Here is a 14,228-nt window from a genome sequence, read left to right on the forward strand (position 1 = left end):
GTGCTCATCTTTAAACAGCATTTTTCTAATTCTTCTGTTTCTAAATTATATTATGAAAATATTCGGCAGTGCACCTTCATGATTTATATTTGACCTGGATGTGGACTATCTATATTATGGATAGCAACCACAATTGTGTTGGTCATGCAGAACTGGATACAACATAAGGACATCTGTAATTAACTGTTAAAGGTTTTGCAAGTTTTCATACTTTACAAGATGCTGCAGTAAGGATAAGAGACTGTTAACCCAACCTCAGCCAATTCAATCCATTTTTAATTTTTATGTTTGGAGACATACATCAGTGTTTTAAAAGCCTTATAAGGTTTAAGCACAGGCAGATGGCTTAATCAACAACATAGTCCAATTTAGGAAGCACTGCCATGTACTAATACAGATGCATAATTTTTATATACCTCATAATGAACTAACTGCTTTAGTAGCCTGTGTTTTCTCAGTCCTGTGGGGCAAACTGTGCACCACAACCAAATGCATGTAACAAAACCTGAACACCGTTTTTCTTTGCAGAAAAGCAGGTCTGGGAAAGAGTGTGTTTTGATTACAGACTACAACACAATTGTGGTAGCCTGCTATATGGAATATAGACTGTCCACAGCCATGTAGACACTTGCCCTATATTTTCATCATCTGGGCTAGTATAGGAGAAAGAAGAGGGCTGTGTAACCATTTTCATGCTGACAATTTTTCTGCTTCCGATCTTCCCTAAATATGCATATAGAACTTCAGGGAAGATTATTTGAAGTGAAAAGTTATCCTGGAAAAAACTACATTCATCCACACTGCTTTAAAGGTCAATTCAAGATCATTCAGGAGAGAAAATTTATGTTTGAAGTTATATTATTTCCATGTACTCCACCATTGGTCTCTGGACTGAGACTGAAGAACAGTAGCTGGGTATGGGTAAAACTACCACAAAAAGACCTTGAGAGAGATGAGAAGAAGTTAAAGAAACTTATGGCCCCTTGAGTTAGAACCCTACTTAACCAATGTCTGATCTTGTACCATCAAAGCAGGGCTTTTTATGGGTGACTGGCTAGATTTTTTGTTCAGTGTGTTGCACCTTTTATTAGCAAAGTTACAGATGAAGCTAAAGCATTGGTTCCAATTTTATTGCCCCCACAGTGGGAATAAAGGTATGGACACAATATATGGAATCAACAAGGGTCGCTTTATTAACTATTTTAAACTGGTTAACAGTGAGGGGATGCCTGGAAGTGTGGAAAAGGCAGGGCAGATGTCTTCACATGACAACCTCCCTTGCCTTCCATAAAGCAAGACACCTGCCCCAGTCTCAAGACTACCTTATGGCTCTTAATCAGTAACCTGGCAAATTTGGCAGTACACCTGGCCTGCCACCCCAGAAGTTGCCTGGCCTGCTGCAATAAGCCAAACCAGGGAAACTCCAAAGCATAACACCCCATTCCCAGTCCTGAGCTGCAAGGCCCAAAGGCCATTCCTGGTGACCCCTTATTCCAACAGGAAGTGCCTGGTGCTTACCATTTCTGCTTCCTTACCATGCTACTACATTAAGTGACCAACGTAATTGTCCACCAAAGCCAATGTCTGAATCCACTGCCATCAAATGCAAGTTGGCAAAAACACTCCCCCTCACTGGCCAATAAGAGAGGAAGTGAAAAATTCTTATCTGGCCGCAACAGATTACCAGCATAAGGGTTGGAGGGTGGACTGAGCACAGCAAACAGACTGAAGTGCGCTGCGTGATTTCAAGCCTTAAAAGGCTGACCACACTGTGATGTGATGTGATGTGCAGAGCATCACACCAGAACAGTGCCTGGGCCTGTATCCAGCTGAGGGGCAAATTGGCCCCCAGCTTCCAGCAGCAAGCCTCAGAGGCCAGTAAGTACCTGCATTCCTGCATTGCCAAGATAGGTAATTATGCTGTATTCTTCCACCCTGCTCAGCTTAAAGTGTTATTTTCTGATGGTTCAAGGTGCATTACACCAACATAGTAGACTCTTCCATTGGCTTCAGAGACATGCATCTTATTCTGACAGAATGTGAACTGAATGAGTGGCAAGATACAGTCTTTAAGGTCCCAATTTATAGACAGGGATGTAAGGATCATTGAAGAGATTTATAAACATATCAAATGGAGAGGAGTGGAGCCTAGTTTTTGGATCAGATTCCAAGATAGTACTGTCCATAGATTATGTTGATTTTTCTGTCATGTTCCATATGCTATATGTTCAGCCTCCTTTCCATGGAGGGGATTGCGTATGACAGTGAATGGGTTTTTGTATCTGAATCACTGGCTGAAATGTCAAAGAATAATCAAGTTCCATATGTGGGAAAAATGGTTCTGTGTGCCTTGCCAAAAAATTAGACATTTGTTCACTCTTTCAGTTTCTCTCTCACACTTGGTTTCTTAAGCCAAATGTTCTTTTACTTCCTAGGAGAAATAGGAAGGTTCACTTTCAGTTCAGTGTTTGTTTAAATAGTCTTCTTTCCTTGCACAAACCAAGTTAGACAAACCAAATGTGTCACTATTATAAAAAAGTACAGTCCAAGTTGCATCTGTGGATATTTTAGGAGGTTCATTCCTAAAATATTAAATGTGCATACGCTATTCATTGCCAATGTATGGTAATATTTCTAGTTTGTCAAGCCTTTATAAAGTTTTCTGTGACACATCAATGTTAGATAATTTTGAGAAACTAAATATACCCACCACAAGAATATGCAACGCTGCCTTTTGGCAATGAATACTTAATAACCTTGATGCCAGAATGTGAAATTCATTTATTAACATTATGTGATGGAATGGTCAGAGCCAACCCCTGTTAAGAAGCTAACAGCCATCAATATTTCAGGTTTCCAAACAGGTCATTTCTTTATCTTAGATGAGCACAAGCATCTTCTGCTATGGGCTGCTAAATGAAGATTATTGTTCTTGACACTATAACAGTATGAATGTGAAGGCAGGTTTGCTCCTTCTAGAGACCTTCATTAGTGAATTTTCATGCGTTGAAGGCAATCTGAACTCTCATCCTTTTTCAATAATTGTTGTGCATAAATAATAGATGTTGGCAGACACTCACACTTTCGTACTAATGCCTTTTAGTTTGTACTATCTTGGAGGTACTCTAAAGCTGACAGCTTTTTTCCAGTACTTCATTAGCACTTTTCAGTGCTGTATTATGTACACAGAGTCAGATGAAAGGAGAATTTGAAGGGATGTAGCCAGCAACCAAATGTAAAAGGACTCCCCCCCCTTTGAACATTTACCTGAATTTTGATGTTTAAAGACGTAATAGAAAATCATACAGCATCCTTTAATTAGTAATAGCTGGGGAAAAAAGATCCTTGTGTCTCCATTAAAACAAAAAGATTCATTCTAGACTTGATAAAATTCATTGAGCAGCTCTAAATACGATTTAATTAGCTCTTACCAAAGCTGTTCCACCCTCAGGGATGAGTAAAATTAATGAATGCTAGAAGCAAATAGATCAATGTCACCGTATACCCTAGCCTTCTGTGAAGGTAATATGTAGGGGAGTGGCTTAGTTTGAAGGCTCATTTGGAAAACAGTCCCCCCCCCCCAAAAAAATGAGGGGGAAAGTCACTTTTACGAAAGTGATGATAAAAATGGGCACTAAATATTGTTGCTGTCTGCTAGGTAAACTGAATTTGAGCCAATTTTCAGACTCTACTGCTGTTTATCCTGCACATTTCAGATTAACAGCTCAGAGTGGTACACCCTGTTACAGTGCCTCAAGCGCAAACTGATTGGCAGTCAACTGTCAGGGGCCTGACCAATGTCTTGGTTAAGGTGTTTCTATTCAATTATTACAGCAGCCATAGGGACATTGTATTAAATTGCATCCTAGTCCGTGATGGACACATGTGGTCCTGGTTGCTACTACTGGTGCTCAGTAAGTTTCATTATACATAAGTACTGTTTATCAAGAATTTTCTGTTTAAAACTGCAGAAAAACAGTTGCTGAAGGACAATGGTTAGACAGGTCTTAGCATTCTCTAAAAACAGGGTTTACATAATATGATTGCATCCAGAGGATCCCTTACCTTTTGGTATGTTTCCCTTCACATTTGACAGATTACAGGGGGAGGAGGAAGAACTTGTGAGTTTCATTAAGGATGAGCAGGTCTGTGCTTAAGCTTAGGAACATAGATTTTGTCAATTCCTGGAAATAATTTTTGGTGCCCCATTGTTGCTGGTTGAGCCCATGACAAACTGAGTCCCTTTTTAGGGACCAAGAATAAACTAATTTTAGAAAGTTGCCAGTCTACACACACACACAAGCATACACATACACAAAATCAAAAGCTAATGGACAATTTCTGTTGCTGGAGAAGGAAAAAATGGCTCAGGCAGTGGAGACCTAGTCATCTGGAGTTTTAGACCAATGAAACTTTGTATTCATCGGCTATTCCTGAAGGCACCACAATAGTAATGAATATTTTCCTATTCCTCTTCACTTGACTAATAGAGGTGGCCTCTGGAAGACTCATTGGCTCCGTTGGCTTGAATCTTTGTCAAGTATGCCAATAAAAAAACTTAGTCTAGTAGTATATAATTTGGTGCAGTAGTATATAATTTGTGTTCTTATGGTTAATTACCATTCTTTACTCCACCTCACTAATAACAAATAAGATAAGCTGGAAGAGCTTTTAGGCATAACTCTTACATAGAAAACTTTAAAACAGCAATAGACCTTCTCACAGGCTGATTCGTCTCTACAGTCAGATCAGTTTCTTCAAGCAACACAGATTAAAAGATGCTTCAGTTCAACTACTCAACAAACTGAATTATACAAAAGTACTGAAGCTGTCATGCAAATGTAAACAATAGCACTGTAAATGTTAGTAGACTAATAAAATCTTCAATTGATATAGGTTACCTCCTAGCAGATGCAAGTTTCATCAGGAATGCATGTGGAAATTACCTAAATGAAACCAAGAGTAAAGAATCTTTAAAGATAGTGTCATGCGGAATAAATATTGCTTTGCCCATGGCTATTATTCACACACACACCCCAAAAAAATTCTTCAGCAAATGCAAAATAAAAATGTTTAGTATAAATGTGTACTGCCTGAAGGTATGCACCCCGGAGATCGTTACAATCTGCTTCGCAACATCTTTTGACTGTCCCTGGCCCAAGGAACTTGCCTCAACCAGGGCCAGGGACTTTTCAGCCTTGGCCGTGGTCTTGTGGAAACAGCTCCCCATAGAGATCCGGGCCCTGTCTGACCTATTACCATTTTGTAGGGTCTGTAAGACAGATCTATTCCGCCGGGCCTTTGGTTGAGGCAGCGGGCATCCCTATTCCAGCTGCTTTGGTTTCCTTTGCTGTGATACTACCTTACTCCTACTGTTGTATTTTTTGGGCCTATAGCTGTATCAATCTGTAAAATGTGCCCAATTGAAGTTGCTGCCTATGATGTATATTATTGTTTTATGGTTTTACTTTATTGTTATATGCTTTTAATTTGTAATTTTTAATTGGTGTCAAATTTATGTTGTTTTCTGCCCTGAGCCCACTTGCAGGAAATAATGAAATATAAGCCAACTAAAATAAATGAATAAATAAAATAGATAAATTAGTGCATTCTGCCCTTTCAAAGGAGAATATTACTATGTTTTATTAGCACTTACTCCTGGAGAAAACATCTGGAGTTTCCTGAAGATCATAATCTCATATAAAATTTGTATTCCAGGTTAAATATTATTGTGAAAACATGGATATTTATGTGTGCATATAGTTTATATTCTGTTACTCTCATGACTTCATAATGTGGCCAAGTTCCAGTTTATAAATTGGAAGCATCCCAAAACCTTTACTGTGAGCATTCCCTAAGCTATTCCATGGCCACTTCTGTTCTTTGTTTTATAAAGCAACTCCTTCAGAAAAGGTTAATGGTTTTGTCCATCTTCATTCATGAAGTGACTAATAGTTCTATTGTCAGTTAAGAGTTCTTTATTAGTGAAAAAACAAAGAGTATAAAACACAAAATGTTAATGAAATAGATGGATTTTTCATTATAAAGCACTTAAGCCTCATCCTGGATCATTCTTGGGTGCCAGCAGCTCACCTGATAGTTGTTTGGGGGCTTTGTACTTTCTACTGGGAGTTCAGAGTTAACTGATGAAGTAATCAAACCAGGAGCGGGTTAGATTTAATTCTTGTAGTTTATTAAGTGTGCTCAGGCTTTTTGTGAAGCTTTTCTAAATGGATATGAACATTTACTTCTACTTACTCGGGAATTTTACACAGTCCCTGGGCAGTATTTCAGCAAACAAGGCCATTAATCCTAATAGTGTTTTACCTTTAAAAGTACTGGCAAAACTGGATTTCATTTGTATATATAAACCTAAATTAATTGCATGTGACTATGAGCCAGTGTCATTTAGTGACTGAATTTACATGCTAGGACTCACAATCCCAGGTTCAAATCCAGACTCACTTGTGAATTTCACTGGGTAACCTTGGGCAAGTCATAGTCTTTAATTTGCTTGACAAGGTTATTAGGAGAAGGGATGGGCAAAACTGGGAAAATGGAGGTTCATCCTAGTTCATGGTTCATGAAGTGTCATGAACCATGAACCTTTCTGTTTACTGCACTGGTTTGTTTTGTGAGGTTCATGATGCGGTAGAATGGCCCCCCTTCAGGCTAGAGATGCCAAACTTAGCAGCGAGTCTCCAGCTTGCTCGCCTCTTCTACCAAGAGAGATTGCCCTCCCCTTTTCCTTATAACACTGCTATCCTTGATTTCTGGGCCTCCTGGGATGCCTCTTTTTAGCCTAGTGTCATCTGCTGACCTCCCTCTGACTGCCCCATGGGCAAGTTTCCCAGAACTCCTTCAGCTTCCATCAAAGGGAGATCGCCCCCCCCCTTTCCTTCCAACACTGCAGTCCTCAACTTCTGGGCCTCCTGGGGTCCCCCTTTAGGGTTGCCAAGTGGGGGAAGGGCCTCCAAATCAGGGGATCCCCTGTCCCTACCTGGGGATTGGCAACCCTAAGCTCAGAAGGCAAGTTCACCCGGTAACACTGCTTAGAACAGCAGCCTTAATTCAGCATGCCTACTTCAAAGAGGACTCCCAAATCAGCGTGCACAAGGTTGGGGCAGCTCTCTTCAGCAGGAAAAAGAGGCACTGCGATCTTTCTTGCGCTTAGTAGGGAGTAAGCTCAGCTGAAACACTGGGATTTGCTTCCAAGTAAATGTGCAAAAAGAAGAAGATTATGAAGAAGTGGGATGATGGAAGCCTGTGGAATGCAAAGCGGCTGCAAATTGATCCCAGCAGGTTCTCTGTGTAAACGCCGGGATTGGGAAGTGAAAGAGAGGAGCCAGAAAGCGTGGGGGGGCAATCCTACAAGGGCTAGGCAGTATGCAGCTAACTTACCACTCCCCCCTGCCCCACTCCAGGAGGCCCTCCTACCTTTGTATGCATGACTGCAACCAAAGTTCCCTTCAGAAGATCAGACGAAAGGGGTTTTGAATCTTGAAAGCTGTTTATAACCCTAAAAATCTTGGTGGTCTCTTAAGGTGTTCCTGGACTCGGCTTGGCTCTTCTCGTGCAGAGGAACTGAGCTCTCCACCTTAAGCAACTGCTCACAATGGAATCGCTCCCAGACGCCATACCCCCCACCCCGCTTCCAGATTTTTGGAAAGCAGGAGAGAAGGGGGCTAATCCTGGGGTCCCCCGCCAGAGTGGGAGGTTTGGGAAGCCTATACCCCTTTTTGGCTTGGCCTCATCTGCTGGCCTTCCTCTTACTGCCTCATGGTCCAGTTTCCTGGAACCTCTACTGCTTCTATCAAAATGGGATGCCCCCCCTTTTCCTTCCAACCCTGCAACCCAGGCCTCCCAGAGTCCCCCTTTTTGACCTGGCCTCATCAGCTGTTGACCTCCCTCAGACTTCCCCATGGACTAGTTTCCTGAAGTTCCCACCACTTATGTGAAAAGGACAGGCCTCATTTTCGACAGGAGCTCACAGGAGCAGAGCTACGGAACCTCTAAATTTTATTGTGCTCTTTCTTCCTTAACACCCCCCCCCTCCAAGTACTTGCTTCTGGGCTCCATTGTTCAAAACTCCTGTGAGAATTTTGCTGATTTGACAAACTTTATAATATTTCTCCCCACAAAAAAAGGGGAAATAACCAAAACATATAAAGCAAACAGATGGAAATCTTCATCATGCCACTGTGGCCACATAGGAGAAAATAATATAAAAAGTATGAAGGGAGTAATGTTTTATGACAATTATAATTCAGGTAGCATTTGAAGGTAGATGCTGAGCTAATTTAGTACACCTTCCAGTGATGCCAGAGGTGTGTGGCATATGCAAATGAGCTGTGCTAATGAGCTCCAGCACCTCTTTTTCTACAAAACAACTCCTGGAAAAAGAAATCACCTTCCTCTTTCTGTCCCAAGCTTTGGATCTCTTCCTCGACTCTCCTTCACTGCTGCCACTGGTGTGCACCCCTCCTTTGCCTCTCCCTCATCTCCTTCCACCCCTGACCTGGGCTTTTTCATGCTTTCCTCTGTGCCCCACAAGGTCCAATTTTGTTTGGTGGGCCACTATTGATGTTTCGAGGGCTGCAGAAGTCCACACATCCTGTGGCATTGACAAATGATCAATGCCAGCATGTCTGCTGCAGGAACCACCAACACAAACCACACAAATTTCCATAAAAATTATGGAGGTTTATTGCAGGCATGATTGCACAACCCTCAGCTCATAAACCAGGGAATTTTTGTGATGAATTTAGGTTCTTGATTAAGTTCATGCCCATCCCTAATTAGGAGATTGAAACTGGAGAGGACCATGAGTGCTACTTTATAAATTGGAAGCATCCCCAAATCTTTACTATGAACATTCCCTAAGCTTTGTCCTTGGAGAACAAAGTTTGGGGCCGAGGGGTAAAAAGTAGATTGACCAATCTAAAACAAATTGCAGTATCATTCTTCAGGACTTTGCTTGATTTTAGTGAACACCGTGCTGCTTTTGACACTGAGTGTACTCAAAAATGATCTTTGTCTCTGGATATTCAGATTCTTCCCAACCATGCCAGAACAATTTCCATGGACATAGTTTCCTTTCACAGCCAAATCTGAAATTCATAGCCCAAACTCAGAACTACATACAGTCCTGTTTTTTTTTTTTAATTATTCTTATTTTTGTAAGTAAATGAATGAAAAGAGGGCATGAGGACAGCTTTAAGACATTGAGCTATAAATCCAAGAAGTAATTTAGCCTGTGGGTAGTTGAAGGTCAAAAGAGTCCCTAATAAGCATTAGCACACATACCATATTAATAAAACCTACAATTTTTCGGCTTACTTCACATATAAGTAAAGAGCAAAGAGACGTGAGTGCATAATGCCAGAAATAACTATGGAAGTAAGTCAGTTTATTAAGGTTAGAACTGCACTGAGTGTTCATGTGTGTAGATTTGTGGGATGGAAACAGTAGACTTTTTTGACTGGGCAAGCAATATTTCCCTAAAAAACTTTTACTTAGGCAAATGTTCACTAAGCCTTTCAATTTCAATTTCTGTTGCTGTTTCAGAAATATTTTATTTTCCTTTTAAAAATTTCTTTCTGTTCCTATAATGATCTGAGTTAATCAAGGATGACATGTGGAATGTCATAATAACATAGTGATGCTATTTTAACTTGATAGTGAAGGCTACATTCAGTTCTAAAATGTGTTGGAGGGGAGGGAATATTGGAGCTGTTGACCCCACAACTGCCTGACCTGGAGTGAGGATATGCAGCTATAGCAGTGGTTTGGTATCTACAGGCAGCTCTGGACCTTGTTCTGCATCTTTCAAAGCCTTGTGGTTGATCTAAGTCTCCAGATGACCTGTAGTCAGCAGAGAGGCCTCAGGCAGCTAGTTGTGCATTTGGTCATCTGATCTGTGCTTCTGTGCAGGCTTTTTGTCTTCCTTGTTCTCAGGATTCTGGTAGCAACAATAAAGTCCTTGGTAGATTGCTTGCCTTCATGGGTCCTTCAGCAATCTTAGGTTCTGGTGGTGGCTCCTGTTTCTGAATTTCATGGGCTTCTGGTCCAATAGCCACAGCTGGCTGCAAGCTCCCTGACAGTCCCTGGGGATCAGAATGCTCAGGTACCTGAGGAATTATCATGGTTTTGTCCTCCATGGGATCTATCACCATATTGTCTTCATCTCTCTCTGATACGGAATCATCAGGCCCAGTCCTGACAACCACATTTTCAGTGTTTGGATGACTGGTTGTTTTTGTTCAGAAAGGGTGGTATGTTAAATAGCTATGGCTAAGATAGTGGGATGTGTTTCATGTGTAGGAGCTGTAATAGGTGCACATGTACAGGTTGTTGTGCTAGTTAAATGTAAATTTGTACCCCTAACTGAATAAATGTTTGATATATTGTATATATCATGTTTTGCCTAGTTTCTTTCATTTTCAAGAAAAAAGGTGTTTTGTACCAAGTATCTCCTAGAACAGGGGTGTCAAACATGCAGCCCATGGGCCTAATCCAGAGAGCTCCAATCAGGCCCATCTGTAACTGGCTATCATCTGCTTCCTTCTCCCTTGACTGCTTCCTTCGGTCGCCATTGTGTCTTTCTTCCTTGCGATAAACCAGACAGCAAAGCAGCCTCTTTTCACTCTTCCTCTCTTCCCCTTCCCTTTTCCCAAAGGGAGGAGGAAGGAGAAGGAGCCTCAGCCAGTAGAGGAGCTTGGCTCTGTAGCTCTGCTGTGTGATTAAGTTTGCCAAACACAATCAATCACACTGCGGAGCTATTGAGCCAACCCTCTCTTCCTCCTAGTGGATGAGGCTCCTCCTCCTCTTTATTCTTGGGGAAGAAAGCAAAGAGACAGAGCTTCCTTTGCTTAGTGCCCACCATTGAGAGAGATACAAAAAACACATTTTTAAGACTATCAATGCTTTATTGAAGGTATGAGCTTTTTTTGCCTTGCTACACACACACATAGAGTTTTGTTGGGCTGGTTATGGGTGCAGCTGAGTTTCCTTTCTCTTTTTCACTGTATTCATGCCCTCCAGTCTTTCTCAATATGAAAACATGTGAACTATTTAGAGGAGAAATAACAATAAGCCAGGATTAGGCTGATAGTGTGTCCAGCCCAGGTTTACCCAGAAAATTTCCCTTGATTTTTCTTTCACATTTTCCTTTGATTGGGAATCTTGAACTTCCAGATAGTAGGCTGATACTAACCACTGTACATGGCTGTCTCTCTGTTCTTGTGCTGCCACATAGGGGTTGTAGTTATTTTCCTGGGGAAGACTATAGTTTTGCAGACAAGCACATAGCCCTCAGTCTGTGCCATGGTGCCTTGACCAGCACATGAAGCAACTTATGTACAAAAGCTCACAATGCCCAGTTGCTTCATGTTTTCCTCTGGGTCTTAGGCTGAAAGCATTGACCATGAACTCTCTGTAATGAATGTCAATAAATCAAAAGTAGGTTTGCAACTTACAGATGTACACATTTGAACAACACCTGAACAGCATATTCAAGATTGTTACAGCACAGACATTGTCTGCAGTTTTTGATGCAATAATTCATAGCAAGAGATGACATTTATCAGAGATTGTAAAACAAAATACTGCAAGTGTGCTAATGTCTTAAGCATGTTTTATTTTAAGTTAAAAATGTTTAATGTTTTTGTCTACTCCCTCTATACAATTTATATTTTCACTACCTGGCATTACATTTTATGACACACATGGTACAGCCCAACAAGGTCTCATTTATGTCAAATCTGGCCCTCATAAAAAAAAATGAGTTGAACACCCCTGTCCTAGAGAATTTCTTCATCCTTCCAAACAAACGCTTTGGTGTGTGGGTGTCGAAAGTATACAAAAGTTCAGTGATAGCAAGTTGTGGATTGCTTATAGTATACAAATGATCATCTATTCAAGTCCAAAAACTGGAACACTATTATGAATCCTACCGCATTTTTGTCCAGTCTTCCACTAGGGAGGACAGGGTTATGTGTGTTATATTTCCGCTCCCCTCCTTCTTTTGTAACTTACCAATAATGTACCTTACCAATCAGGATTTTTTTTTTTAAGTTGGTCACCTAAAAATTCAGTTATAAAATTAATACAACCCTATGGACTGAAATGGGCTCCCAATTTATAGGTTATCAACCATCTCAGCTTGTTGAACGAGGATGAGTTATTTGAAGAAATAATGGTGAATAATGATGAAAAGTATTGGCAAGGACTATTCAGCCCACACAATTGATGCAAATATGTAAATTGCTAATGTTTATATACCTGGATTTTTTTAAAAAAAAATCTATAATTTTTACTTGGCCATAATAAACCAGATCAAGGTCATGTTCATCTTGGTGTTAATCATGCCTCTGTCTATTCCAGGATTGTATTTGTTCCATTTTAAAATATGGTTTAGCACATTAATTCACATTCTCCGTGTCCGTAGTACTGACACGTACATCATGGCCATGGTTGATACAGAAGCATTAATAATTTGGCCCCTGTGGGTGGGTGGATTATTATAGGAGGCTTTAGAAATAATTGCCCACTAAGGTGAAAAAGTAGAAATATGTACAGTATTATATTGCTCATAATGTAATCATTAAAATAACAATTATGTGATAATGAAAGCACTCATTATGCTTTAGTTTATCTTTACATAATGTTAATAGCTAACACAAACTGAAAAGATTACATCTAATTAAATTGAACAACATTACCAAAGCTCCTTGGTAAAAAGGCGATCTTTTGCATAGAATAGTGCCTTCATGAGAAGTGTCACTCAAGTCTATTTTTTAGGTATTCAAAAATGCAACCATTTTGTAATCAACTGTAACTGATTCTTTTCCATTAAATGAATTGGAAATGCATTCACTCAGGACAAATCCATTAAATGCACTTGAAATTATGTTGATGTGAAGTCCCTGAATAAATGAGAAATAGAAAATTACACGATAATTTGTGCGATTATTATTATGGCCTGTTATTCCAAAACTGCTGCTAAGACCTGATGTTGATTGCCAATAGTTCTTCAGAATGGTAACACAAATCCAGGATTCTTGTATTACAACTCCTCCTCCCACAAGTAATCCATGTTTGGATTATTTTTGTCTTGGGTGCTGCTTGCTAGCCACAGCAAATGCTTATGCTTCACTTTGATTTGAATGATTTCCCAGAAAATGGCATTATCAGATCCTTCCAAGGAAGGAGCATGGAACACTTCCAGGCAATCACTTTTGGAAATAAGCCACAGAGACTGCAGTTTTATTTCCTTGCCTCCTTTTGGGTGTGGAGCCATTTTGTTCTTTGTAAGTACTATGTATGATGTAGGGTTGCCAAGTCCCCTGTGGCCTCCGGTGGGGGACAGTTTTTGCGCGCGCAAAACTTTATGGTTTTACCAGACGCTGTAGCAATTTGGGAGGGAAAACTCTATGGTTTCAGAGTTTTCCATAGAGTATAGTACCATAGAGTTTTCCACCCAAAACACTAGAGCATCTGGGAAAGCCATAGACTTTTCCCGGATGCTCCTAGAGCAGCCAGTGCATGACGTTGCCAGTGCGATGATGTCACTTCTGAGGGTCATCACTGCGCTGGCGACATCGGGGGAGGATCCCCCCCTGCTGGCCCAATGTGGGCCGACGTGTTGGGAACCTCCAGGTCGGGAGAACCCCCACCAGGCCTGGGAACTTGACAGCCCTAGTATGATGAAATAGAAGGCAAGGGCCAATCAAATTTGACCCTTTGATCCAATTTGCTTGAAACCTGGGATTTCTTTAATGGAAAGGCAGCATTCATTCTTATGCAATTTTAGTGTCATTTAGTTGAAAAACAGACTATCCCCTCTTCAAAAAAAGATCCCCCATAGTGCAGACCAACAGTTAGGACACATCTGTCAAGCTATTGCCACTTTTCCAGTAACCAAGTATGCCCTGGTCTTTTATCCTCTGGTCTTTTATATTTGGCATGCCCTGGTATTTCATCTTCATCAGCAAATTACTTGAGTTTCTTTAGCATTATGTCAACTAAAATACACAAACATATCTATTCATATTTCTGCACCTCAATTTTTTGTTGTTTCATCTGCATATGAACTTACACTTGGTATAAGGTACAACTTGGTCTTGGTAAAGCCTTGGCATGGTAGATCATAATGTTGCATACAGACAATTATTTATTATTTGGACTTATAGACCATCCTCTCCTGTACACATGGCTAAGGGTGGTGC

The 14,228-nt window shown here is 40.6% G+C and overlaps 1 protein-coding gene across 2 annotated transcripts in view; it reads left to right on the forward strand.

The window, feature by feature from the left end:
* Positions 1–14,228, forward strand: part of ST6GALNAC3 (ST6 N-acetylgalactosaminide alpha-2,6-sialyltransferase 3) — a 491,467-nt gene that overhangs the window by 334,457 nt on the left and 142,782 nt on the right. The gene's annotated exons all lie outside the window — the stretch shown is intronic.

The sequence above is a fragment of the Heteronotia binoei genome, chromosome 2 (genome assembly GCF_032191835.1).
Source record: "Heteronotia binoei isolate CCM8104 ecotype False Entrance Well chromosome 2, APGP_CSIRO_Hbin_v1, whole genome shotgun sequence".
Taxonomy (NCBI): domain Eukaryota; kingdom Metazoa; phylum Chordata; class Lepidosauria; order Squamata; family Gekkonidae; genus Heteronotia; species Heteronotia binoei.